Genomic DNA, 20,568 nt, shown 5'->3' on the forward strand with positions numbered 1-20,568 from the left:
TCCGAGACGATTGTTTTCGGGCACGGAATTTGCCATGACCGCTACGCAGTCAGTGTCGTGGGGCTCGGAAAGAGCTTTCCGGATTGGGGTCGCAATAGTGATTCAGAGATCGTTCGAGAAAGTGCCGATGGTTTCGGCGCGAGCTTGCCGTGACCGATACGCGGTCGTTGGGCTAGGGCTCGGAGAGAGATTCCAATAGGGATTTCGTGATCGTTCGAGAAAGCGCCGGCGGTTTCGTGACGGGCAAGAGGCTCCGGACGTTGATGCGCCGGCCGCGACGTGCACATAGGCGAGGGACGAAGCACCCGAAACCGGTGCGATCATACCAGCACTAAACCACCGGATCCTATTAGAACTCCGAAGTTAAGCGTGCTTGGGCGAGAGTAGTACTAGGATGGGTGACCCCCCGGGAAGTCCTCGTGTTGCACTTCTTTTTGCGTCCCGAGATACGAAACATCTCCCGTAGACCTCCGAGACGATTGTTTTCGGGCACGGAATTTGCCATGACCGCTACGCAGTCAGTGTCGTGGGGCTCGGAAAGAGCTTTCCGGATTGGGGTCGCAATAGTGATTCAGAGATCGTTCGAGAAAGTGCCGATGGTTTCGGCGCGAGCTTGCCGTGACCGATACGCGGTCGTTGGGCTAGGGCTCGGAGAGAGATTCCAATAGGGATTTCGTGATCGTTCGAGAAAGCGCCGGCGGTTCCGTGACGGGCAAGAGGCTCCGGACGTTGATGCGCCGGCCGCGACGTGCACATAGGCGAGGGACGAAGCACCCGAAACCGATGCGATCATACCAGCACTAAACCACCCGATCCCTTCAGAACTCCGAAGTTAAGCGTGCTTGGGCGAGAGTAGTACTAGGATGGGTGACCCCCCGGGAAGTCCTCGTGTTGCACTTCTTTTTGCGTCCCGAGATACGAAACATCTCCCGTAGACCTCCGAGACGATTGTTTTCGGGCACGGAATTTGCCATGACCGCTACGCAGTCAGTGTTGTGGGGCTCGGAAAGAGCTTTCCGGATTGGGGTCGCAATAGTGATTCAGAGATCGTTCGAGAAAGTGCCGATGGTTTCGGCGCGAGCTTGCCGTGACCGATACGCGGTCGTTGGGCTAGGGCTCGGAGAGAGATTCCAATAGGGATTTCGTGATCGTTCGAGAAAGCGCCGGCGGTTTCGTGACGGGCAAGAGGCTCCGGACGTTGATGCGCCGGCCGCGACGTGCACATAGGCGAGGGACGAAGCACCCGAAACCGGTGCGATCATACCAGCACTAAACCACCGGATCCTATTAGAACTCCGAAGTTAAGCGTGCTTGGGCGAGAGTAGTACTAGGATGGGTGACCCCCCGGGAAGTCCTCGTGTTGCACTTCTTTTTGCGTCCCGAGATACGAAACATCTCCCGTAGACCTCCGAGACGATTGTTTTCGGGCACGGAATTTGCCATGACCGCTACGCAGTCAGTATCGTGGGGCTCGGAAAGAGCTTTCCGGATTGGGGTCGCAATAGCGATTCCGAGAACGTTCGAGAAAGTGCCGATGGTTTCGGCGCGAGCTTGCCGTGACCGATACGCGGTCGTTGGGCTAGGGCTCGGAGAGAGATTCCAATAGGGATTTCGTGATCGTTTGAGAAAGCGCCGGCGGTTTCGTGACGGGCAAGAGGCTCCGGACGTTGATGCGCCGGCCGCGACGTGCACATAGGCGAGGGACGAAGCACCCGAAACCGATGCGATCATACCAGCACTAAATCACCGGATCCTATTAGAACTCCGAAGTTAAGCGTGCTTGGGCGAGAGTAGTACTAGGATGGGTGACCCCCCGGGAAGTCCTCGTGTTGCACTTCTTTTTGCGTCCCGAGATACGAAACATCTCCCGTAGACCTCCGAGACGATTGTTTTCGGGCACGGAATTTGCCATGACCGCTACGCAGTCAGTATCGTTGGGCTCGGAAAGAGCTTTCCGGATTGGGGTCGCAATAGCGATTCCGAGATCGTTCGAGAAAGTGCCGATAGTTTCGGTGCGAGCTTGCCGTGACCGATACGCGGTCGTTGGGCAAGGGCTCGGAGAGAGATTCCAATAGGGATTTCGTGATCGTTCGAGAAAGCGCCGGCGGTTTCGTGACGGGCAAGAGACTCCGGACGTTGATGCGCCGGCCGCGACGTGCACATAGGCGAGGGACGAAGCACCCGAAACCGGTGCGATCATACCAGCACTAAACCGCCAGATCCCTTCAGAACTCCGATGTTAAGTGTGCTTGGGCGAGAGTAGTACTAGGATGGGTGACCCCCCGGGAAGTCCTCGTGTTGCACTTCTTTTTGCGTCCCGAGATACGAAACATCTCCCGTAGACCTCCGAGACGATTGTTTTCAGGCACGGAATTTGCCATGACCGCTACGCAGTCAGTGTCGTGGGGCTCGGAAAGAGCTTTCCGGATTGGGGTCGCAATAGTGATTCAGAGATCGTTCGAGAAAGTGCCGATGGTTTCGGCGCGAGCTTGCCGTGACCGATACGCGGTCGTTGGGCTAGGGCTCGGAGAGAGATTCCAATAGGGATTTCGTGATCGTTCGAGAAAGCGCCGGCGGTTCCGTGACGGGCAAGAGGCTCCGGACGTTGATGCGCCGGCCGCGACGTGCACATAGGCAAGGGACGAAGCACCCGAAACCGATGCGATCATACCAGCACTAAACCACCCGATCCCTTCAGAACTCCGAAGTTAAGCGTGCTTGGGCGAGAGTAGTACTAGGATGGGTGACCCCCCGGGAAGTCCTCGTGTTGCACTTCTTTTTGCGTCCCGAGATACGAAACATCTCCCGTAGACCTCCGAGACGATTGTTTTCGGGCACGGAATTTGCCATGACCGCTACGCAGTCAGTGTCGTGGGGCTCGGAAAGAGCTTTCCGGATTGGGGTCGCAATAGTGATTCAGAGATCGTTCGAGAAAGTGCCGATGGTTTCGGCGCGAGCTTGCCGTGACCGATACGCGGTCGTTGGGCTAGGGCTCGGAGAGAGATTCCAATAGGGATTTCGTGATCGTTCGAGAAAGCGCCGGCGGTTTCGTGACGGGCAAGAGGCTCCGGACGTTGATGCGCCGGCCGCGACGTGCACATAGGCGAGGGACGAAGCACCCGAAACCGGTGCGATCATACCAGCACTAAACCACCGGATCCTATTAGAACTCCGAAGTTAAGCGTGCTTGGGCGAGAGTAGTACTAGGATGGGTGACCCCCCGGGAAGTGTCACACCCCTAAAAATATCCATGATATTTAAAATTTTTTTTTTTGTCTCAACTAACCCAGGATCCAAACACACGTTTGAGGTCACTAAGAAAACATTCAGATCAAATTTCACCTCTATAATCTATCAATTCATAACCCTGTGCAATTCATAAACATAGCATACATCACTCGATAATTCATGCAATCTGAACTCAACTCACCAAATAAAAATCACAATATAAATCCACAAGTGGGGAAATCTATGCAGTCACCAGAATCATCGATTTACCATAAGTTCATATCATTACACAAATTTAATTTAACATTCCAAAATCCTATACACAAGGGATCCTTTATCTTACACAAAATCCACAGGTCCAGATTCATCGTCACATTTCATAATATGCAGAGTAACTTATACACAACTACATATATGCTAACAAAAGTTCTGCCCAACGTCTTCTAAACTCTCCACTGTCTTAGCCCATTCTTAACATTTAAGCAAGCGATACGCTATCCTGAAAAATTTATCAACAAATGGGGTGAGCATAAAGAGCTCAGCAAGTGACTAACATATCCATATCAAAATAGTACAATTTCCAAAGAGATGCAGTTTTCAAACACAAAGCAGAATATACGATTTCGTATACTTAATATCATTAGGAGCAGAAATCATAGTTGTCCTTTTTAATCATACATATTTGGTTCCTGACAGATGGGGCATAGAGTAATTGGAGCATATCAGAAACAAAGGAAACATATCGGAGCTTATCAATGGCATTTAAAATGTTCCAAATCACATCAACGACATATGGAACATTACGAAGCAAAATCAACAGTGAATGAAGCATTTCAGAGCATATCAAACTCATATGTCGTACAGAAGCTCAAACGTCGTCCTTGACGTTGCAATCATATCATAACTATCCAGAGCACGAACAGAAATAACTCACAAAAACTCTGGATGTCATATCAAACATATAGAGGGTGTAGTGGGATCTCAGTCAGAATGTGATTCATCCATTTCTGAATGACCACCTGACAAAAGTCTCCCACGTCTGGGAGCTCCATCCACCCACGTCTAGGTGAAGTCAAAGGGGCCGGCAGAGCATCGCAGGCTCTAAGCAATATCCCACAAAGCGGGACCCCACAAAGCGGGCAAATAAGCGCATACCAGAATATCCCTCAAAGCGGGACCCCACAAAGCGGGCAAATCAGCGCATACCCTTTACCATTTCTGGCAAAGGTCCAGACAATCCCACACACCAGAGTACAAGAAGGCAGTTTCAACAAAAAGTAGCATATAACGGAAGCACACGCGGAACAACCAAACGTACATGTGCCTTTTCAAAAGCAGTGTGATGCAAGGAACAAATCTCTCACAAAAGTATTCATTTTAGGAAAGAAATGAAAGCAAGAGTGTACAGGGATTCCAAGCAATTATAATCAGCTCAATTGCAATAAGAAGATTAGGCGAACTCAAGTATCCAAAGGAAATGGAACAGAATATGCGAAATCGACCAAAGCTCGATTTCGGACAGAATTCCAGTGGCACATCAAACAAATATTTCAGAATAACAATTATGCTCCAATACCCATAAGAAGGCTATGGTCGAATCATATATCAATCTATATTCGGATGGAACAGATTTCATATGAAACAGGGCTCCCAACACAGAGTTACCTCTGATTTGGTAACACAAGGTCAAAATCACAATCACTGTTTTACAGAATTTATAGGGTCGGATTCAACAGACGGTAGGGTGGGCAATTGAACTCCAAAATTTTCAAACTGTATGTCCAAAGAAATATTTTCAAATCTAGTTTCAAATAAAATCAGTTTGGTACAAATCAGAATTCTCAACAGGGAGTTATAGATAACTTAGTATCGATAGGTCAGAAATCTTGAAGTCTGTTTTACAGCATCTATAGTCTCATTTGAAAGAAAAGTTTGGGTAAGTATTCGGTGTCCAAATTCTACAAAATCGGTGTCAAAAGAAAGACATAAGAGTCTAATTACAAACAAAATAGTTCCTGCCTGAATTCACATTTTGTGCTAAAACTTATAGCCGAAACAGTGTATAGGGGTCAATATACCGAAAATATTTCAGAATCCATGGTTTTAAGTCCAAAGAGAGACATATCAGTTTCTAAATAGAAATCTTCCAATTTATTTTGAATCAACATAAAAACAGAGTCTAATACTTCTGTAGGATGGGGTTAGAACACTTGCCTTTGGAAATTTTGACCCGAAATGACAAGATTAAAGCAAGAACCCTAAAAGCCCCAATTTTCTTCCTCTTCTTCTTCTTCTTCTTCTTCTTCTTCTTCTTTCTTTCTTTCTTTCTTTCCCTGATCACCCACGAGCTGCCTCCTCTGCTTCCTTAACAACGAAGGCAGAGAAGCTTAAGCGGTGGAATTTGTCATTTGGTGCATTTTGCAGTTTAGTCCTTGTTTTTATCATATTCACGATTAGGTCCTTAGGGTTTACATATAGGTCCTCAGATTCTTTCTTTTTTTTTTTTTTTTTTTTTTAACAGATCTCCCAAATCTTAAAAATAAGTTACCTCTAATTCATACTCTATTTCTTTTGTCAATTAAAATAGATGCTTACATTATCACCAAAAATTATACGAACACTCGGAAATGAGGGGTGTTACAGAAAGTCCTCGTGTTGCACTTCTTTTTGCGTCCCGAGATACGAAACATCTCCCGTATACCTCCGAGACGATTGTTTTCGGGCACGGAATTTGCCATGACCGCTACGCAGTCAGTATCGTGGGGCTCGGAAAGAGCTTTCCGGATTGGGGTCGCAATAGCGATTCCGAGAACGTTCGAGAAAGTGCCGATGGTTTCGGCGCGAGCTTGCCGTGACCGATACGCGGTCGTTGGGCTAGGGCTCGGAGAGAGATTCCAATAGGGATTTCGTGATCGTTCGAGAAAGCGCCGGCGGTTTCGTGACGGGCAAGAGGCTCCGGACGTTGATGCGCCGGCCGCGACGTGCACATAGGCGAGGGACGAAGCACCCGAAACCGATGCGATCATACCAGCACTAAATCACCGGATCCTATTAGAACTCCGAAGTTAAGCGTGCTTGGGCGAGAGTAGTACTAGGATGGGTGACCCCCCGGGAAGTCCTCGTGTTGCACTTCTTTTTGCGTCCCGAGATACGAAACATCTCCCGTAGACCTCCGAGACGATTGTTTTCGGGCACGGAATTTGCCATGACCGCTACGCAGTCAGTATCGTTGGGCTCGGAAAGAGCTTTCCGGATTGGGGTCGCAATAGCGATTCCGAGATCGTTCGAGAAAGTGCCGATGGTTTCGGTGCGAGCTTGCCGTGACCGATACGCGGTCGTTGGGCTAGGGCTCGGAGAGAGATTCCAATAGGGATTTCGTGATCGTTCGAGAAAGCGCCGGCGGTTTCGTGACGGGCAAGAGGCTCCGGACGTTGATGCGCCGGCCGCGACGTGCACATAGGCGAGGGACGAAGCACCCGAAACCGGTGCGATCATACCAGCACTAAACCACCGGATCCTATTAGAACTCCGAAGTTAAGCGTGCTTGGGCGAGAGTAGTACTAGGATGGGTGACCCCCCGGGAAGTCCTCGTGTTGCACTTCTTTTTGCGTCCCGAGATACGAAACATCTCCCGTAGACCTCCGAGACGATTGTTTTCGGGCACGGAATTTGCCATGACCGCTACGCAGTCAGTGTCGTGGGGCTCGGAAAGAGCTTTCCTGATTGGGGTCGCAATAGTGATTCAGAGATCGTTCGAGAAAGTGCCGATGGTTTCGGCGCGAGCTTGCCGTGACCGATACGCGGTCGTTGGGCTAGGGCTCGGAGAGAGATTCCAATAGGGATTTCGTGATCGTTCGAGAAAGCGCCGGCGGTTTCGTGACGGGCAAGAGGCTCCGGACGTTGATGCGCCGGCCGCGACGTGCACATAGGCGAGGGACGAAGCACCCGAAACCGGTGCGATCATACCAGCACTAAACCACCGGATCCCTTCAGAACTCCGATGTTAAGTGTGCTTGGGCGAGAGTAGTACTAGGATGGGTGACCCCCCGGGAAGTCCTCGTGTTGCACTTCTTTTTGCGTCCCGAGATACGAAACATTTCCCGTAGACCTCCGAGACGATTGTTTTCGGGCAAGGAATTTGCCATGACCGCTACGCAGTCAGTATCGTTGGGCTCGGAAAGAGCTTTCCGGATTGGGGTCGCAATAGCGATTCCGAGATCGTTCGAGAAAGTGCCGATGGTTTCGGTGCGAGCTTGCCGTGACCGATACGCGATCGTTGGGCTAGGGCTCGGAGAGAGATTCCAATAGGGATTTCGTGATCGTTCGAGAAAGCGCCGGCGGTTCCGTGACGGGCAAGAGGCTCCGGACGTTGATGCGCCGGCCGCGACGTGCACATAGGCGAGGGACGAAGCACCCGAAACCGGTGCGATCATACCAGCACTAAACCACCGGATCCCTTCAGAACTCCGAAGTTAAGCGTGCTTGGGCGAGAGTAGTACTAGGATGGGTGACCCCCCGGGAAGTCCTCGTGTTGCACTTCTTTTTGCGTCCCGAGATACGAAACATCTCCCGTAGACCTCCGAGACGATTGTTTTCGGGCACGGAATTTGCCATGACCGCTACGCAGTCAGTGTCGTGGGGCTCGGAAAGAGCTTTCCGGATTGGGGTCGCAATAGTGATTCAGAGATCGTTCGAGAAAGTGCCGATGGTTTCGGCGCGAGCTTGCCGTGACCGATACGCGGTCGTTGGGCTAGGGCTCGGAGAGAGATTCCAATAGGGATTTCGTGATCGTTCGAGAAAGCGCCGGCGGTTTCGTGACGGGCAAGAGGCTCCGGACGTTGATGCGCCGGCCGCGACGTGCACATAGGCGAGGGACGAAGCACCCGAAACCGGTGCGATCATACCAGCACTAAACCACCGGATCCTATTAGAACTCCGAAGTTAAGCGTGCTTGGGCGAGAGTAGTACTAGGATGGGTGACCCCCCGGGAAGTCCTCGTGTTGCACTTCTTTTTGCGTCCCGAGATACGAAACATCTCCCGTAGACCTCCGAGACGATTGTTTTCGGGCACGGAATTTGCCATGACCGCTACGCAGTCAGTATCGTGGGGCTCGGAAAGAGCTTTCCGGATTGGGGTCGCAATAGCGATTCCGAGAACGTTCGAGAAAGTGCCGATGGTTTCGGCGCGAGCTTGCCGTGACCGATACGCGGTCGTTGGGCTAGGGCTCGGAGAGAGATTCCAATAGGGATTTCGTGATCGTTCGAGAAAGCGCCGGCGGTTTCGTGACGGGCAAGAGACTCCGGACGTTGATGCGCCGGCCGCGACGTGCACATAGGCGAGGGACGAAGCACCCGAAACCGGTGCGATCATACCAGCACTAAACCGCCAGATCCCTTTAGAACTCCGATGTTAAGTGTGCTTGGGCGAGAGTAGTACTAGGATGGGTGACCCCCCGGGAAGTCCTCGTGTTGCACTTCTTTTTGCGTCCCGAGATACGAAACATCTCCCGTAGACCTCCGAGACGATTGTTTTCGGGCACGGAATTTGCCATGACCGCTACGCAGTCAGTGTCGTGGGGCTCGGAAAGAGCTTTCCGGATTGGGGTCGCAATAGTGATTCAGAGATCGTTCGAGAAAGTGCCGATGGTTTCGGCGCGAGCTTGCCGTGACCGATACGCGGTCGTTGGGCTAGGGCTCGGAGAGAGATTCCAATAGGGATTTCGTGATCGTTCGAGAAAGCGCCGGCGGTTTCGTGACGGGCAAGAGGCTCCGGACGTTGATGCGCCGGCCGCGACGTGCACATAGGCGAGGGACGAAGCACCCGAAACCGGTGCGATCATACCAGCACTAAACCACCGGATCCTATTAGAACTCCGAAGTTAAGCGTGCTTGGGCGAGAGTAGTACTAGGATGGGTGACCCCCCGGGAAGTCCTCGTGTTGCACTTCTTTTTGCGTCCCGAGATACGAAACATCTCCCGTAGACCTCCGAGACGATTGTTTTCGGGCACGGAATTTGCCATGACCGCTACGCAGTCAGTGTCGTGGGGCTCGGAAAGAGCTTTCCGGATTGGGGTCGCAATAGTGATTCAGAGATCGTTCGAGAAAGTGCCGATGGTTTCGGCGCGAGCTTGCCGTGACCGATACGCGGTCGTTGGGCTAGGGCTCGGAGAGAGATTCCAATAGGGATTTCGTGATCGTTCGAGAAAGCGCCGGCGGTTTCGTGACGGGCAAGAGGCTCCGGACGTTGATGCGCCGGCCGCGACGTGCACATAGGCGAGGGACGAAGCACCCGAAACCGGTGCGATCATACCAGCACTAAACCGCCAGATCCCTTTAGAACTCCGATGTTAAGTGTGCTTGGGCGAGAGTAGTACTAGGATGGGTGACCCCCCGGGAAGTCCTCGTGTTGCACTTCTTTTTGCGTCCCGAGATACGAAACATCTCCCGTAGACCTCCGAGACGATTGTTTTCGGGCACGGAATTTGCCATGACCGCTACGCAGTCAGTGTCGTGGGGCTCGGAAAGAGCTTTCCGGATTGGGGTCGCAATAGTGATTCAGAGATCGTTCGAGAAAGTGCCGATGGTTTCGGCGCGAGCTTGCCGTGACCGATACGCGGTCGTTGGGCTAGGGCTCGGAGAGAGCTTCCAATAGGGATTTCGTGATCGTTCGAGAAAGCGCCGGCGGTTTCGTGACGGGCAAGAGGCTCCGGACGTTGATGCGCCGGCCGCGACGTGCACATAGGCGAGGGACGAAGCACCCGAAACCGGTGCGATCATACCAGCACTAAACCACCGGATCCCTTCAGAACTCCGATGTTAAGTGTGCTTGGGCGAGAGTAGTACTAGGATGGGTGACCCCCCGGGAAGTCCTCGTGTTGCACTTCTTTTTGCGTCCCGAGATACGAAACATTTCCCGTAGACCTCCGAGACGATTGTTTTCGGGCAAAGAATTTGCCATGACCGCTACGCAGTCAGTATCGTTGGGCTCGGAAAGAGCTTTCCGGATTGGGGTCGCAATAGCGATTCCGAGATCGTTCGAGAAAGTGCCGATGGTTTCGGTGCGAGCTTGCCGTGACCGATACGCGATCGTTGGGCTAGGGCTCGGAGAGAGATTCCAATAGGGATTTCGTGATCGTTCGAGAAAGCGCCGGCGGTTCCGTGACGGGCAAGAGGCTCCAGACGTTGATGCGCCGGCCGCGACGTGCACATAGGCGAGGGACGAAGCACCCGAAACCGGTGCGATCATACCAGCACTAAACCACCGGATCCCTTCAGAACTCCGAAGTTAAGCGTGCTTGGGCGAGAGTAGTACTAGGATGGGTGACCCCCCGGGAAGTCCTCGTGTTGCACTTCTTTTTGCGTCCCGAGATACGAAACATCTCCCGTAGACCTCCGAGACGATTGTTTTCGGGCACGGAATTTGCCATGACCACTACGCAGTCAGTGTCGTGGGGCTCGGAAAGAGCTTTCCGGATTGGGGTCGCAATAGTGATTCAGAGATCGTTCGAGAAAGTGCCGATGGTTTCGGCGCGAGCTTGCCGTGACCGATACGCGGTCGTTGGGCTAGGGCTCGGAGAGAGATTCCAATAGGGATTTCGTGATCGTTCGAGAAAGCGCCGGCGGTTTCGTGACGGGCAAGAGGCTCCGGACGTTGATGCGCCGGCCGCGACGTGCACATAGGCGAGGGACGAAGCACCCGAAACCGGTGCGATCATACCAGCACTAAACCACCGGATCCTATTAGAACTCCGAAGTTAAGCGTGCTTGGGCGAGAGTAGTACTAGGATGGGTGACCCCCCGGGAAGTCCTCGTGTTGCACTTCTTTTTGCGTCCCGAGATACGAAACATCTCCCGTAGACCTCCGAGACGATTGTTTTCGGGCACGGAATTTGCCATGACCGCTACGCAGTCAGTATCGTGGGGCTCGGAAAGAGCTTTCCGGATTGGGGTCGCAATAGCGATTCCGAGAACGTTCGAGAAAGTGCCGATGGTTTCGGCGCGAGCTTGCCGTGACCGATACGCGGTCGTTGGGCTAGGGCTCGGAGAGAGATTCCAATAGGGATTTCGTGATCGTTCGAGAAAGCGCCGGCGGTTTCGTGACGGGCAAGAGACTCCGGACGTTGATGCGCCGGCCGAGACGTGCACATAGGCGAGGGACGAAGCACCCGAAACCGGTGCGATCATACCAGCACTAAACCGCCAGATCCCTTCAGAACTCCGATGTTAAGTGTGCTTGGGCGAGAGTAGTACTAGGATGGGTGACCCCCCGGGAAGTCCTCGTGTTGCACTTCTTTTTGCGTCCCGAGATACGAAACATCTCCCGTAGACCTCCGAGACGATTGTTTTCGGGCAAGGAATTTGCCATGACTGCTACGCAGTCAGTATCGTTGGGCTCGGAAAGAACTTTCCGGATTGGGGTCGCAATAGCGATTCCGAGATCGTTCGAGAAAGTGCCGATGGTTTCGGCGCGAGCTTGCCGTGACCGATACGCGGTCGTTGGGCTAGGGCTCGGAGAGAGATTCCAATAGGGATTTCGTGATCGTTCGAGAAAGCGCCGGCGGTTCCGTGACGGGCAAGAGGCTCCGGACGTTGATGCGCCGGCCGCGACGTGCACATAGGCGAGGGACGAAGCACCCGAAACCGGTGCGATCATACCAGCACTAAACCACCGGATCCCGTCAGAACTCCGATGTTAAGTGTGCTTGGGCGAGAGTAGTACTAGGATGGGTGACCCCCCGGGAAGTCCTCGTGTTGCACTTCTTTTTGCGTCCCGAGATACGAAACATTTCCCGTAGAACTCCGAGACGATTGTTTTCGGGCAAGGAATTTGCCATGACCGCTACGCAGTCAGTATCGTTGGGCTCGGAAAGAGCTTTCCGGATTGGGGTCGCAATAGTGATTCAGAGATCGTTCGAGAAAGTGCCGATGGTTTCGGCGCGAGCTTGCCGTGACCGATACGCGGTCGTTGGGCTAGGGCTCGGAGAGAGATTCCAATAGGGATTTCGTGATCGTTCGAGAAAGCGCCGGCGGTTTCGTGACGGGCAAGAGGCTCCGGACGTTGATGCGCCGGCCGCGACGTGCACATAGGCGAGGGACGAAGCACCCGAAACCGGTGCGATCATACCAGCACTAAACCACCGGATCCCTTCAGAACTCCGATGTTAAGTGTGCTTGGGCGAGAGTAGTACTAGGATGGGTGACCCCCCGGGAAGTCCTCGTGTTGCACTTCTTTTTGCGTCCCGAGATACGAAACATTTCCCGTAGACCTCCGAGACGATTGTTTTCGGGCAAAGAATTTGCCATGACCGCTACGCAGTCAGTATCGTTGGGCTCGGAAAGAGCTTTCCGGATTGGGGTCGCAATAGTGATTCAGAGATCGTTCGAGAAAGTGCCGATGGTTTCGGCGCGAGCTTGCCGTGACCGATACGCGGTCGTTGGGCTAGGGCTCGGAGAGAGATTCCAATAGGGATTTCGTGATCGTTCGAGAAAGCGCCGGCGGTTTCGTGACGGGCAAGAGGCTCCGGACGTTGATGCGCCGGCCGCGACGTGCACATAGGCGAGGGACGAAGCACCCGAAACCGGTGCGATCATACCAGCACTAAACCACCGGATCCCTTCAGAACTCCGATGTTAAGTGTGCTTGGGCGAGAGTAGTACTAGGATGGGTGACCCCCCGGGAAGTCCTCGTGTTGCACTTCTTTTTGCGTCCCGAGATACGAAACATTTCCCGTAGACCTCCGAGACGATTGTTTTCGGGCAAAGAATTTGCCATGACCGCTACGCAGTCAGTATCGTTGGGCTCGGAAAGAGCTTTCCGGATTGGGGTCGCAATAGCGATTCCGAGATCGTTCGAGAAAGTGCCGATGGTTTCGGCGCGAGCTTGCCGTGACCGATACGCGGTCGTTGGGCTAGGGCTCGGAGAGAGATTCCAATAGGGATTTCGTGATCGTTCGAGGAAGCGCCGGCGGTTTCGTGACGGGCAAGAGACTCCGGACGTTGATGCGCCGGCCGCGACGTGCACATAGGCGAGGGACGAAGCACCCGAAACCGGTGCGATCATACCAGCACTAAATCACTGGATCCTATTAGAACTCCGAAGTTAAGCGTGCTTGGGCGAGAGTAGTACTAGGATGGGTGACCCCCCGGGAAGTCCTCGTGTTGCACTTCTTTCTGCGTCCCGAGATACGAAACATCTCCCGTAGACATCCGAGACGATTGTTTTCGGGCACGGAATTTGCCATGACCGCTACGCAGTCAGTGTCGTGGGGCTCGGAAAGAGCTTTCCGGATTGGGGTCGCAATAGCGATTCCGAGATCGTTCGAGAAAGTGCCGATGGTTTCGGCGCGAGCTTGCCGTGACCGATACGCGGTCGTTGGGCTAGGGCTCGGAGAGAGATTCCAATAGGGATTTCGTGATCGTTCGAGAAAGCGCCGGCGGTTTCGTGACGGGCAAGAGACTCCGGACGTTGATGCGCCGGCCGCGACGTGCACATAGGCGAGGGACGAAGCACCCGAAACCGGTGCGATCATACCAGCACTAAACCGCAGGATCCCTTCAGAACTCCGATGTTAAGTGTGCTTGGGCGAGAGTAGTACTAGGATGGGTGACCCCCCGGGAAGTCCTCGTGTTGCACTTCTTTTTGCGTCCCGAGATACGAAACATCTCCCGTAGATCTCCGAGACGATTGTTTTCGGGCAAGGAATTTGCCATGACTGCTACGCAGTCAGTATCGTTGGGCTCGGAAAGAGCTTTCCGGATTGGGGTCGCAATAGCGATTCCGAGATCGTTCGAGAAAGTGCCGATGGTTTCGGCGCGAGCTTGCCGTGACCGATACGCGGTCGTTGGGCTAGGGCTCGGAGAGAGATTCCAATAGGGATTTCGTGATCGTTCGAGAAAGCGCCGGCAGTTCCGTGACGGGCAAGAGGCTCCGGACGTTGATGCGCCGGCCGCGACGTGCACTTAGGCGAGGGACGAAGCACCCGAAACCGGTGCGATCACACCAGCACTAAACCACCGGATCCCATCAGAACTCCGAAGTTAAGCGTGCTTGGGCGAGAGTAGTACTAGGATGGGTGACCCCCCGGGAAGTCCTCGTGTTGCACTTCTTTTTGCGTCCCGAGATACGAAACATCTCCCGTAGACCTCCGAGACGATTGTTTTCGGGCACGGAATTTGCCATGACCGCTACGCAGTCAGTGTCGTGGGGCTCGGAAAGAGCTTTCCGGATTGGGGTCGCAATAGCGATTCCGAGATCGTTCGAGAAAGTGCCGATGGTTTCGGCGCGAGCTTGCCGTGACCGATATGCGGTCGTTGGGCTAGGGCTCGGAGAGAGATTCCAATAGGGATTTCGTGATCATTCGAGAAAGCGCCGGCGGTTTCGTGACGGGCAAGAGGCTCCGGACGTTGATGCGCCGGCCGCGACGTGCACATAGGCGAGGGACGAAGCACCCGAAACCGGTGCGATCACACCAGCACTAAACCACCGGATACCTTCAGAACTCCGAAGTTATGCGTGCTTGGGCGAGAGTAGTACTAGGATGGGTGACCCCCCGGGAAGTCCTCGTGTTGCACTTCTTTTTGCGTCCCGAGATACGAAACATCTCCCGTAGACCTCCGAGACGATTGTTTTCGGGCAAGGAATTTGCCATGACCGCTACGCAGTCAGTATCGTTGGGCTCGGAAAGAGCTTTCCGGATTGGGGTCGCAATAGCGATTCCGAGATCGTTCGAGAAAGTGCCGATGGTTTCGGCGCGAGCTTGCCGTGACCGATACGCGGTCGTTGGTCTAGGGATCGGAGAGAGATTCCAATAGGGATTTCGTGATCGTTCGAGAAAGCGCCGGCGGTTTCGTGACGGGCAAGAGGCTCCGGACGTTGATGCGCTGGCCGCGACGTGCACATAGGCGAGGGATGAAGCACCCGAAACCGGTGCGATCATACCAGCACTAAATCACTGGATCCTATTAGAACTCCGAAGTTAAGCGTGCTTGGGCGAGAGTAGTACTAGGATGGGTGACCCCCCGGGAAGTCCTCGTGTTGCACTTCTTTCTGCGTCCCGAGATACGAAACATCTCCCGTAGACATCCGAGACGATTGTTTTCGGGCACGGAATTTGCCATGACCGCTACGCAGTCAGTGTCGTGGGGCTCGTAAAGAGCTTTCCGGATTGGGGTCGCAATAGCGATTCCGAGATCGTTCGAGAAAGTGCCGATGGTTTCGGCGCGAGCTTGCCGTGACCGATACGCGGTCGTTGGGCTAGGGCTCGGAGAGAGCTTCCAATAGGGATTTCGTGATCGTTCGAGAAAGCGCCGGCGGTTTCGTGACGGGCAAGAGGCTCCGGACGTTGATGCGCCGGCCGCGACGTGCACATAGGCGAGGGACGAAGCACCCGAAACCGGTGCGATCATACCAGCATTAAACCACCGGATCCCTTCAGAACTCCGAAGTTAAGCGTGCTTGGGCGAGAATAGTACTAGGATGGGTGACCCCCCGGGAAGTCCTCGTGTTGCACTTCTTTTTGCGTCCCGAGATACGAAACATCTCCCGTAGACCTCCGAGACGATTGTTTTCGGGCACGGAATTTGCCATGACCGCTACGCAGTCAGTGTCGTGGGGCTCGGAAAGAGCTTTCCGGATTGTGGTCGCAATAGTGATTCAGAGATCGTTCGAGAAAGTGCCGATGGTTTCGGCGCGAGCTTGCCGTGACCGATACGCGGTCGTTGGGCTAGGGCTCGGAGAGAGATTCCAATAGGGATTTCGTGATCGTTCGAGAAAGCGCCGGCGGTTTCGTGACGGGCAAGAGGCTCCGGACGTTGATGCGCCGGCCGCGACGTGCACATAGGCGAGGGACGAAGCACCCGAAACCGGTGCGATCATACCAGCACTAAACCACCGGATCCTATTAGAACTCCGAAGTTAAGCGTGCTTGGGCGAGAGTAGTACTAGGATGGGTGACCCCCCGGGAAGTCCTCGTGTTGCACTTCTTTTTGCGTCCCGAGATACGAAACATCTCCCGTAGACCTCCGAGACGATTGTTTTCGGGCACGGAATTTGCCATGACCGCTACGCAGTCAGTGTCGTGGGGCTCGTAAAGAGCTTTCCGGATTGGGGTCGCAATAGCGATTCCGAGATCGTTCGAGAAAGTGCCGATGGTTTCGGCGCGAGCTTGCCGTGACCGATACGCGGTCGTTGGGCTAGGGCTCGGAGAGAGCTTCCAATAGGGATTTCGTGATCGTTCGAGAAAGCGCCGGCGGTTTCGTGACGGGCAAGAGGCTCCGGACGTTGATGCGCCGGCCGCGACGTGCACATAGGCGAGGGACGAAGCACCCGAAACCGGTGCGATCATACCAGCACTAAACCACCGGATCCCTTCAGAACTCCGAAGTTAAGCGTGCTTGGGCGAGAGTAGTACTAGGATGGGTGACCCCCCGGGAAGTCCTCGTGTTGCACTTCTTTTTGCGTCGCGAGATACGAAACATCTCCCGTAGACCTCCGAGACGATTGTTTTCGGGCACGGAATTTGCCATGACCGCTACGCAGTCAGTGTCGTGGGGCTCGGAAAGAGCTTTCCGGATTGGGGTCGCAATAGTGATTCAGAGATCGTTCGAGAAAGTGCCGATGGTTTCGGCGCGAGCTTGCCGTGACCGATACGCGGTCGTTGGGCTAGGGCTCGGAGAGAGATTCCAATAGGGATTTCGTGATCGTTCGACAAAGCGCCGGCGGTTTCGTGATGGGCAAGAGGCTCCGGACATTGATGCGCCGGCCGCGACGTGCACATAGGCGAGGGACGAAGCACCCGAAACCGGTGCGATCATACCAGCACTAAACCACCGGATCCCTTCAGAACTCCGAAGTTAAGCGTGCTTGGGCGAGAGTAGTACTAGGATGGGTGACCCCCCGGGAAGTCCTCGTGTTGCACTTCTTTTTGCGTCCCGAGATACGAAACATCTCCCGTAGACCTCCGAGACGATTGTTTTCGGGCACGGAATTTGCCATGACCGCTACGCAGTCAGTGTCGTGGGGCTCGGAAAGAGCTTTCCGGATTGGGGTCGCAATAGTGATTCAGAGATCGTTCGAGAAAGTGCCGATGGTTTCGGCGCGAGCTTGCCGTGACCGATACGCGGTCGTTGGGCTAGGGCTCGGAGAGAGATTCCAATAGGGATTTCGTGATCGTTCGAGAAAGCGCCGGCGGTTTCGTGACGGGCAAGAGGCTCCGGAAGTTGATGCGCCGGCCGCGACGTGCACATAGGCGAGGGACGAAGCACCCGAAACCGGTGCGATCATACCAGCACTAAACCACCGGATCCTATTAGAACTCCGAAGTTAAGCGTGCTTGGGCGAGAGTAGTACTAGGATGGGTGACCCCCCGGGAAGTCCTCGTGTTGCACTTCTTTTTGCGTCCCGAGATACGAAACATCTCCCGTAGACCTCCGAGACGATTGTTTTCGGGCACGGAATTTGCCATGACCGCTACGCAGTCAGTGTCGTGGGGCTCGTAAAGAGCTTTCCGGATTGGGGTCGCAATAGCGATTCCGAGATCGTTCGAGAAAGTGCCGATGGTTTCGGCGCGAGCTTGCCGTGACCGATACGCGGTCGTTGGGCTAGGGCTCGGAGAGAGCTTCCAATAGGGATTTCGTGATCGTTCGAGAAAGCGCCGGCGGTTTCGTGACGGGCAAGAGGCTCCGGACGTTGATGCGCCGGCCGCGACGTGCACATAGGCGAGGGACGAAGCACCCGAAACCGGTGCGATCATACCAGCACTAAACCACCGGATCCCTTCAGAACTCCGAAGTTAAGCGTGCTTGGGCGAGAGTAGTACTAGGATGGGTGACCCCCCGGGAAGTCCTCGTGTTGCACCTCTTTTTGCGTCCCGAGATACGAAACATCTCCCGTAGACCTCCGAGACGATTGTTTTCGGGCACGGAATTTGCCATTACCGCTACGCAGTCAGTGTCGTGGGGCTCGGAAAGAGCTTTCCGGATTGGGGTCGCAATAGTGATTCAGAGATCGTTCGAGAAAGTGCCGATGGTTTCGGCGCGAGCTTGCCGTGACCGATACGCGGTCGTTGGGCTAGGGCTCGGAGAGAGATTCCAATAGGGATTTCGTGATCGTTCGAGAAAGCGCCGGCGGTTTCGTGACGGGCAAGAGGCTCCGGACGTTGATGCGCCGGCCGCGACGTGCACATAGGCGAGGGACGAAGCACCCGAAACCGGTGCGATCATACCAGCACTAAACCACCGGATCCTATTAGAACTCCGAAGTTAAGCGTGCTTGGGCGAGAGTAGTACTAGGATGGGTGACCCCCCGGGAAGTCCTCGTGTTGCACTTCTTTTTGCGTCCCGAGATACGAAACATCTCCCGTAGACCTCCGAGACGATTGTTTTCGGGCACGGAATTTGCCATGACCGCTACGCAGTCAGTGTCGTGGGGCTCGTAAAGAGCTTTCCGGATTGGGGTCGCAATAGCGATTCCGAGATCGTTCGAGAAAGTGCCGATGGTTTCGGCGCGAGCTTGCCGTGACCGATACGCGGTCGTTGGGCTAGGGCTCGGAGAGAGCTTCCAATAGGGATTTCGTGATCGTTCGAGAAAGCGCCGGCGGTTTCGTGACGGGCAAGAGGCTCCGGACGTTGATGCGCCGGCCGCGACGTGCACATAGGCGAGGGACGAAGCACCCGAAACCGGTGCGATCATACCAGCACTAAACCACCGGATCCCTTCAGAACTCCGAAGTTAAGCGTGCTTGGGCGAGAGTAGTACTAGGATGGGTGACCCCCCGGGAAGTCCTCGTGTTGCACTTCTTTTTGCGTCCCGAGATACGAAACATCTCCCGTAGACCTCCGAGACGATTGTTTTCGGGCACGGAATTTGCCATGACCGCTACGCAGTCAGTGTCGTGGGGCTCGGAAAGAGCTTTCCGGATTGGGGTCGCAATAGTGATTCAGAGATCGTTCGAGAAAGTGCCGATGGTTTCGGCGCGAGCTTGCCGTGACCGATACGCGGTCGTTGGGCTAGGGCTCGGAGAGAGATTCCAATAGGGATTTCGTGATCGTTCGAGAAAGCGCCGGCGGTTTCGTGACGGGCAAGAGGCTCCGGACGTTGATGCGCCGGCCGCGACGTGCACATAGGCGAGGGACGAAGCACCCGAAACCGGTGCGATCATACCAGCACTAAACCACCGGATCCTATTAGAACTCCGAAGTTAAGCGTGCTTGGGCGAGAGTAGTACTAGGATGGGTGACCCCCCGGGAAGTCCTCGTGTTGCACTTCTTTTTGCGTCCCGAGATACGAAACATCTCCCGTAGACCTCCGAGACGATTGTTTTCGGGCACGGAATTTGCCATGACCGCTACGCAGTCAGTGTCGTGGGGCTCGTAAAGAGCTTTCCGGATTGGGGTCGCAATAGCGATTCCGAGATCGTTCGAGAAAGTGCCGATGGTTTCGGCGCGAGCTTGCCGTGACCGATACGCGGTCGTTGGGCTAGGGCTCGGAGAGAGCTTCCAATAGGGATTTCGTGATCGTTCGAGAAAGCGCCGGCGGTTTCGTGACGGGCAAGAGGCTCCGGACGTTGATGCGCCGGCCGCGACGTGCACATAGGCGAGGGACGAAGCACCCGAAACCGGTGCGATCATACCAGCACTAAACCACCGGATCCCTTCAGAACTCCGAAGTTAAGCGTGCTTGGGCGAGAGTAGTACTAGGATGGGTGACCCCCCGGGAAGTCCTCGTGTTGCACTTCTTTTTGCGTCCCGAGATACGAAACATCTCCCGTAGACCTCCGAGACGATTGTTTTCGGGCACGGAATTTGCCATTACCGCTACGCAGTCAGTGTCGTGGGGCTCGGAAAGAGCTTTCCGGATTGGGGTCGCAATAGTGATTCAGAGATCGTTCGAGAAAGTGCCGATGGTTTCGGCGCGAGCTTGCCGTGACCGATACGCGGTCGTTGGGCTAGGGCTCGGAGAGAGATTCCAATAGGGATTTCGTGATCGTTCGAGAAAGCGCCGGCGGTTTCGTGACGGGCAAGAGGCTCCGGACGTTGATGCGCCGGCCGCGACGTGCACATAGGCGAGGGACGAAGCACCCGAAACCGGTGCGATCATACCAGCACTAAACCACCGGATCCTATTAGAACTCCGAAGTTAAGCGTGCTTGGGCGAGAGTAGTACTAGGATGGGTGACCCCCCGGGAAGTCCTCGTGTTGCACTTCTTTTTGCGTCCCGAGATACGAAACATCTCCCGTAGACCTCCGAGACGATTGTTTTCGGGCACGGAATTTGCCATGACCGCTACGCAGTCAGTGTCGTGGGGCTCGTAAAGAGCTTTCCGGATTGGGGTCGCAATAGC

At 54.5% G+C, this 20,568-nt stretch overlaps 37 non-coding genes and 1 pseudogene across 37 annotated transcripts; all 38 read left to right on the forward strand.

Annotated features, from left to right (window-relative positions):
• The first annotated feature begins 312 nt into the window (after nt 1-312).
• LOC135588203 (5S ribosomal RNA) lies at nt 313-431 on the forward strand. The gene has a single exon (XR_010476143.1). It is a non-coding gene; the product is annotated as a 5S ribosomal RNA (ribosomal RNA).
• Nucleotides 432-781: 350 nt separating this feature from the next.
• On the forward strand, nt 782-900 carry LOC135591663 (5S ribosomal RNA). Its single transcript, XR_010478585.1, has one exon. It is a non-coding gene; the product is annotated as a 5S ribosomal RNA (ribosomal RNA).
• A 350-nt stretch (nt 901-1,250) lies between these two features.
• Nucleotides 1,251-1,369, forward strand: LOC135588206 (5S ribosomal RNA). The gene has a single exon (XR_010476144.1). It is a non-coding gene; the product is annotated as a 5S ribosomal RNA (ribosomal RNA).
• A 350-nt stretch (nt 1,370-1,719) lies between these two features.
• LOC135589976 (5S ribosomal RNA) lies at nt 1,720-1,838 on the forward strand. The gene has a single exon (XR_010477388.1). It is a non-coding gene; the product is annotated as a 5S ribosomal RNA (ribosomal RNA).
• A 350-nt stretch (nt 1,839-2,188) lies between these two features.
• On the forward strand, nt 2,189-2,307 carry LOC135592103 (5S ribosomal RNA). The gene has a single exon (XR_010478874.1). It is a non-coding gene; the product is annotated as a 5S ribosomal RNA (ribosomal RNA).
• Nucleotides 2,308-2,657: 350 nt separating this feature from the next.
• On the forward strand, nt 2,658-2,776 carry LOC135591685 (5S ribosomal RNA). Its single transcript, XR_010478588.1, has one exon. It is a non-coding gene; the product is annotated as a 5S ribosomal RNA (ribosomal RNA).
• A 350-nt stretch (nt 2,777-3,126) lies between these two features.
• Nucleotides 3,127-3,239, forward strand: LOC135592567 (5S ribosomal RNA; annotated as a pseudogene).
• Nucleotides 3,240-6,242: 3,003 nt separating this feature from the next.
• LOC135589987 (5S ribosomal RNA) lies at nt 6,243-6,361 on the forward strand. Its single transcript, XR_010477399.1, has one exon. It is a non-coding gene; the product is annotated as a 5S ribosomal RNA (ribosomal RNA).
• A 350-nt stretch (nt 6,362-6,711) lies between these two features.
• On the forward strand, nt 6,712-6,830 carry LOC135588209 (5S ribosomal RNA). The gene has a single exon (XR_010476145.1). It is a non-coding gene; the product is annotated as a 5S ribosomal RNA (ribosomal RNA).
• A 350-nt stretch (nt 6,831-7,180) lies between these two features.
• Nucleotides 7,181-7,299, forward strand: LOC135589458 (5S ribosomal RNA). The gene has a single exon (XR_010476871.1). It is a non-coding gene; the product is annotated as a 5S ribosomal RNA (ribosomal RNA).
• Nucleotides 7,300-7,649: 350 nt separating this feature from the next.
• On the forward strand, nt 7,650-7,768 carry LOC135593527 (5S ribosomal RNA). Its single transcript, XR_010479675.1, has one exon. It is a non-coding gene; the product is annotated as a 5S ribosomal RNA (ribosomal RNA).
• Nucleotides 7,769-8,118: 350 nt separating this feature from the next.
• On the forward strand, nt 8,119-8,237 carry LOC135588213 (5S ribosomal RNA). Its single transcript, XR_010476146.1, has one exon. It is a non-coding gene; the product is annotated as a 5S ribosomal RNA (ribosomal RNA).
• A 350-nt stretch (nt 8,238-8,587) lies between these two features.
• On the forward strand, nt 8,588-8,706 carry LOC135592282 (5S ribosomal RNA). The gene has a single exon (XR_010478979.1). It is a non-coding gene; the product is annotated as a 5S ribosomal RNA (ribosomal RNA).
• A 350-nt stretch (nt 8,707-9,056) lies between these two features.
• On the forward strand, nt 9,057-9,175 carry LOC135588215 (5S ribosomal RNA). Its single transcript, XR_010476147.1, has one exon. It is a non-coding gene; the product is annotated as a 5S ribosomal RNA (ribosomal RNA).
• Nucleotides 9,176-9,525: 350 nt separating this feature from the next.
• Nucleotides 9,526-9,644, forward strand: LOC135592285 (5S ribosomal RNA). Its single transcript, XR_010478980.1, has one exon. It is a non-coding gene; the product is annotated as a 5S ribosomal RNA (ribosomal RNA).
• Nucleotides 9,645-9,994: 350 nt separating this feature from the next.
• LOC135589480 (5S ribosomal RNA) lies at nt 9,995-10,113 on the forward strand. The gene has a single exon (XR_010476893.1). It is a non-coding gene; the product is annotated as a 5S ribosomal RNA (ribosomal RNA).
• Nucleotides 10,114-10,463: 350 nt separating this feature from the next.
• LOC135593531 (5S ribosomal RNA) lies at nt 10,464-10,582 on the forward strand. The gene has a single exon (XR_010479676.1). It is a non-coding gene; the product is annotated as a 5S ribosomal RNA (ribosomal RNA).
• A 350-nt stretch (nt 10,583-10,932) lies between these two features.
• LOC135588220 (5S ribosomal RNA) lies at nt 10,933-11,051 on the forward strand. The gene has a single exon (XR_010476148.1). It is a non-coding gene; the product is annotated as a 5S ribosomal RNA (ribosomal RNA).
• A 350-nt stretch (nt 11,052-11,401) lies between these two features.
• LOC135592114 (5S ribosomal RNA) lies at nt 11,402-11,520 on the forward strand. The gene has a single exon (XR_010478885.1). It is a non-coding gene; the product is annotated as a 5S ribosomal RNA (ribosomal RNA).
• Nucleotides 11,521-11,870: 350 nt separating this feature from the next.
• On the forward strand, nt 11,871-11,989 carry LOC135588772 (5S ribosomal RNA). The gene has a single exon (XR_010476464.1). It is a non-coding gene; the product is annotated as a 5S ribosomal RNA (ribosomal RNA).
• A 350-nt stretch (nt 11,990-12,339) lies between these two features.
• LOC135589491 (5S ribosomal RNA) lies at nt 12,340-12,458 on the forward strand. Its single transcript, XR_010476904.1, has one exon. It is a non-coding gene; the product is annotated as a 5S ribosomal RNA (ribosomal RNA).
• A 350-nt stretch (nt 12,459-12,808) lies between these two features.
• On the forward strand, nt 12,809-12,927 carry LOC135589502 (5S ribosomal RNA). The gene has a single exon (XR_010476915.1). It is a non-coding gene; the product is annotated as a 5S ribosomal RNA (ribosomal RNA).
• A 350-nt stretch (nt 12,928-13,277) lies between these two features.
• On the forward strand, nt 13,278-13,396 carry LOC135589170 (5S ribosomal RNA). Its single transcript, XR_010476629.1, has one exon. It is a non-coding gene; the product is annotated as a 5S ribosomal RNA (ribosomal RNA).
• A 350-nt stretch (nt 13,397-13,746) lies between these two features.
• Nucleotides 13,747-13,865, forward strand: LOC135592289 (5S ribosomal RNA). The gene has a single exon (XR_010478984.1). It is a non-coding gene; the product is annotated as a 5S ribosomal RNA (ribosomal RNA).
• A 350-nt stretch (nt 13,866-14,215) lies between these two features.
• LOC135593420 (5S ribosomal RNA) lies at nt 14,216-14,334 on the forward strand. The gene has a single exon (XR_010479583.1). It is a non-coding gene; the product is annotated as a 5S ribosomal RNA (ribosomal RNA).
• Nucleotides 14,335-14,684: 350 nt separating this feature from the next.
• Nucleotides 14,685-14,803, forward strand: LOC135592409 (5S ribosomal RNA). Its single transcript, XR_010479031.1, has one exon. It is a non-coding gene; the product is annotated as a 5S ribosomal RNA (ribosomal RNA).
• A 350-nt stretch (nt 14,804-15,153) lies between these two features.
• LOC135589175 (5S ribosomal RNA) lies at nt 15,154-15,272 on the forward strand. Its single transcript, XR_010476632.1, has one exon. It is a non-coding gene; the product is annotated as a 5S ribosomal RNA (ribosomal RNA).
• Nucleotides 15,273-15,622: 350 nt separating this feature from the next.
• Nucleotides 15,623-15,741, forward strand: LOC135588709 (5S ribosomal RNA). The gene has a single exon (XR_010476425.1). It is a non-coding gene; the product is annotated as a 5S ribosomal RNA (ribosomal RNA).
• Nucleotides 15,742-16,091: 350 nt separating this feature from the next.
• LOC135588223 (5S ribosomal RNA) lies at nt 16,092-16,210 on the forward strand. Its single transcript, XR_010476150.1, has one exon. It is a non-coding gene; the product is annotated as a 5S ribosomal RNA (ribosomal RNA).
• Nucleotides 16,211-16,560: 350 nt separating this feature from the next.
• Nucleotides 16,561-16,679, forward strand: LOC135593533 (5S ribosomal RNA). The gene has a single exon (XR_010479681.1). It is a non-coding gene; the product is annotated as a 5S ribosomal RNA (ribosomal RNA).
• A 350-nt stretch (nt 16,680-17,029) lies between these two features.
• Nucleotides 17,030-17,148, forward strand: LOC135593537 (5S ribosomal RNA). The gene has a single exon (XR_010479682.1). It is a non-coding gene; the product is annotated as a 5S ribosomal RNA (ribosomal RNA).
• Nucleotides 17,149-17,498: 350 nt separating this feature from the next.
• Nucleotides 17,499-17,617, forward strand: LOC135588228 (5S ribosomal RNA). Its single transcript, XR_010476152.1, has one exon. It is a non-coding gene; the product is annotated as a 5S ribosomal RNA (ribosomal RNA).
• A 350-nt stretch (nt 17,618-17,967) lies between these two features.
• Nucleotides 17,968-18,086, forward strand: LOC135593204 (5S ribosomal RNA). The gene has a single exon (XR_010479452.1). It is a non-coding gene; the product is annotated as a 5S ribosomal RNA (ribosomal RNA).
• Nucleotides 18,087-18,436: 350 nt separating this feature from the next.
• On the forward strand, nt 18,437-18,555 carry LOC135588230 (5S ribosomal RNA). Its single transcript, XR_010476153.1, has one exon. It is a non-coding gene; the product is annotated as a 5S ribosomal RNA (ribosomal RNA).
• Nucleotides 18,556-18,905: 350 nt separating this feature from the next.
• Nucleotides 18,906-19,024, forward strand: LOC135593539 (5S ribosomal RNA). Its single transcript, XR_010479683.1, has one exon. It is a non-coding gene; the product is annotated as a 5S ribosomal RNA (ribosomal RNA).
• A 350-nt stretch (nt 19,025-19,374) lies between these two features.
• LOC135588232 (5S ribosomal RNA) lies at nt 19,375-19,493 on the forward strand. Its single transcript, XR_010476154.1, has one exon. It is a non-coding gene; the product is annotated as a 5S ribosomal RNA (ribosomal RNA).
• Nucleotides 19,494-19,843: 350 nt separating this feature from the next.
• LOC135593543 (5S ribosomal RNA) lies at nt 19,844-19,962 on the forward strand. The gene has a single exon (XR_010479684.1). It is a non-coding gene; the product is annotated as a 5S ribosomal RNA (ribosomal RNA).
• Nucleotides 19,963-20,312: 350 nt separating this feature from the next.
• Nucleotides 20,313-20,431, forward strand: LOC135588236 (5S ribosomal RNA). The gene has a single exon (XR_010476156.1). It is a non-coding gene; the product is annotated as a 5S ribosomal RNA (ribosomal RNA).
• Nucleotides 20,432-20,568: the final 137 nt, after the last annotated feature.

The sequence above is a fragment of the Musa acuminata genome, chromosome BXJ1-1 (genome assembly GCF_036884655.1).
Source record: "Musa acuminata AAA Group cultivar baxijiao chromosome BXJ1-1, Cavendish_Baxijiao_AAA, whole genome shotgun sequence".
NCBI classification, from domain to species: Eukaryota; Viridiplantae; Streptophyta; class Magnoliopsida; order Zingiberales; family Musaceae; genus Musa; species Musa acuminata.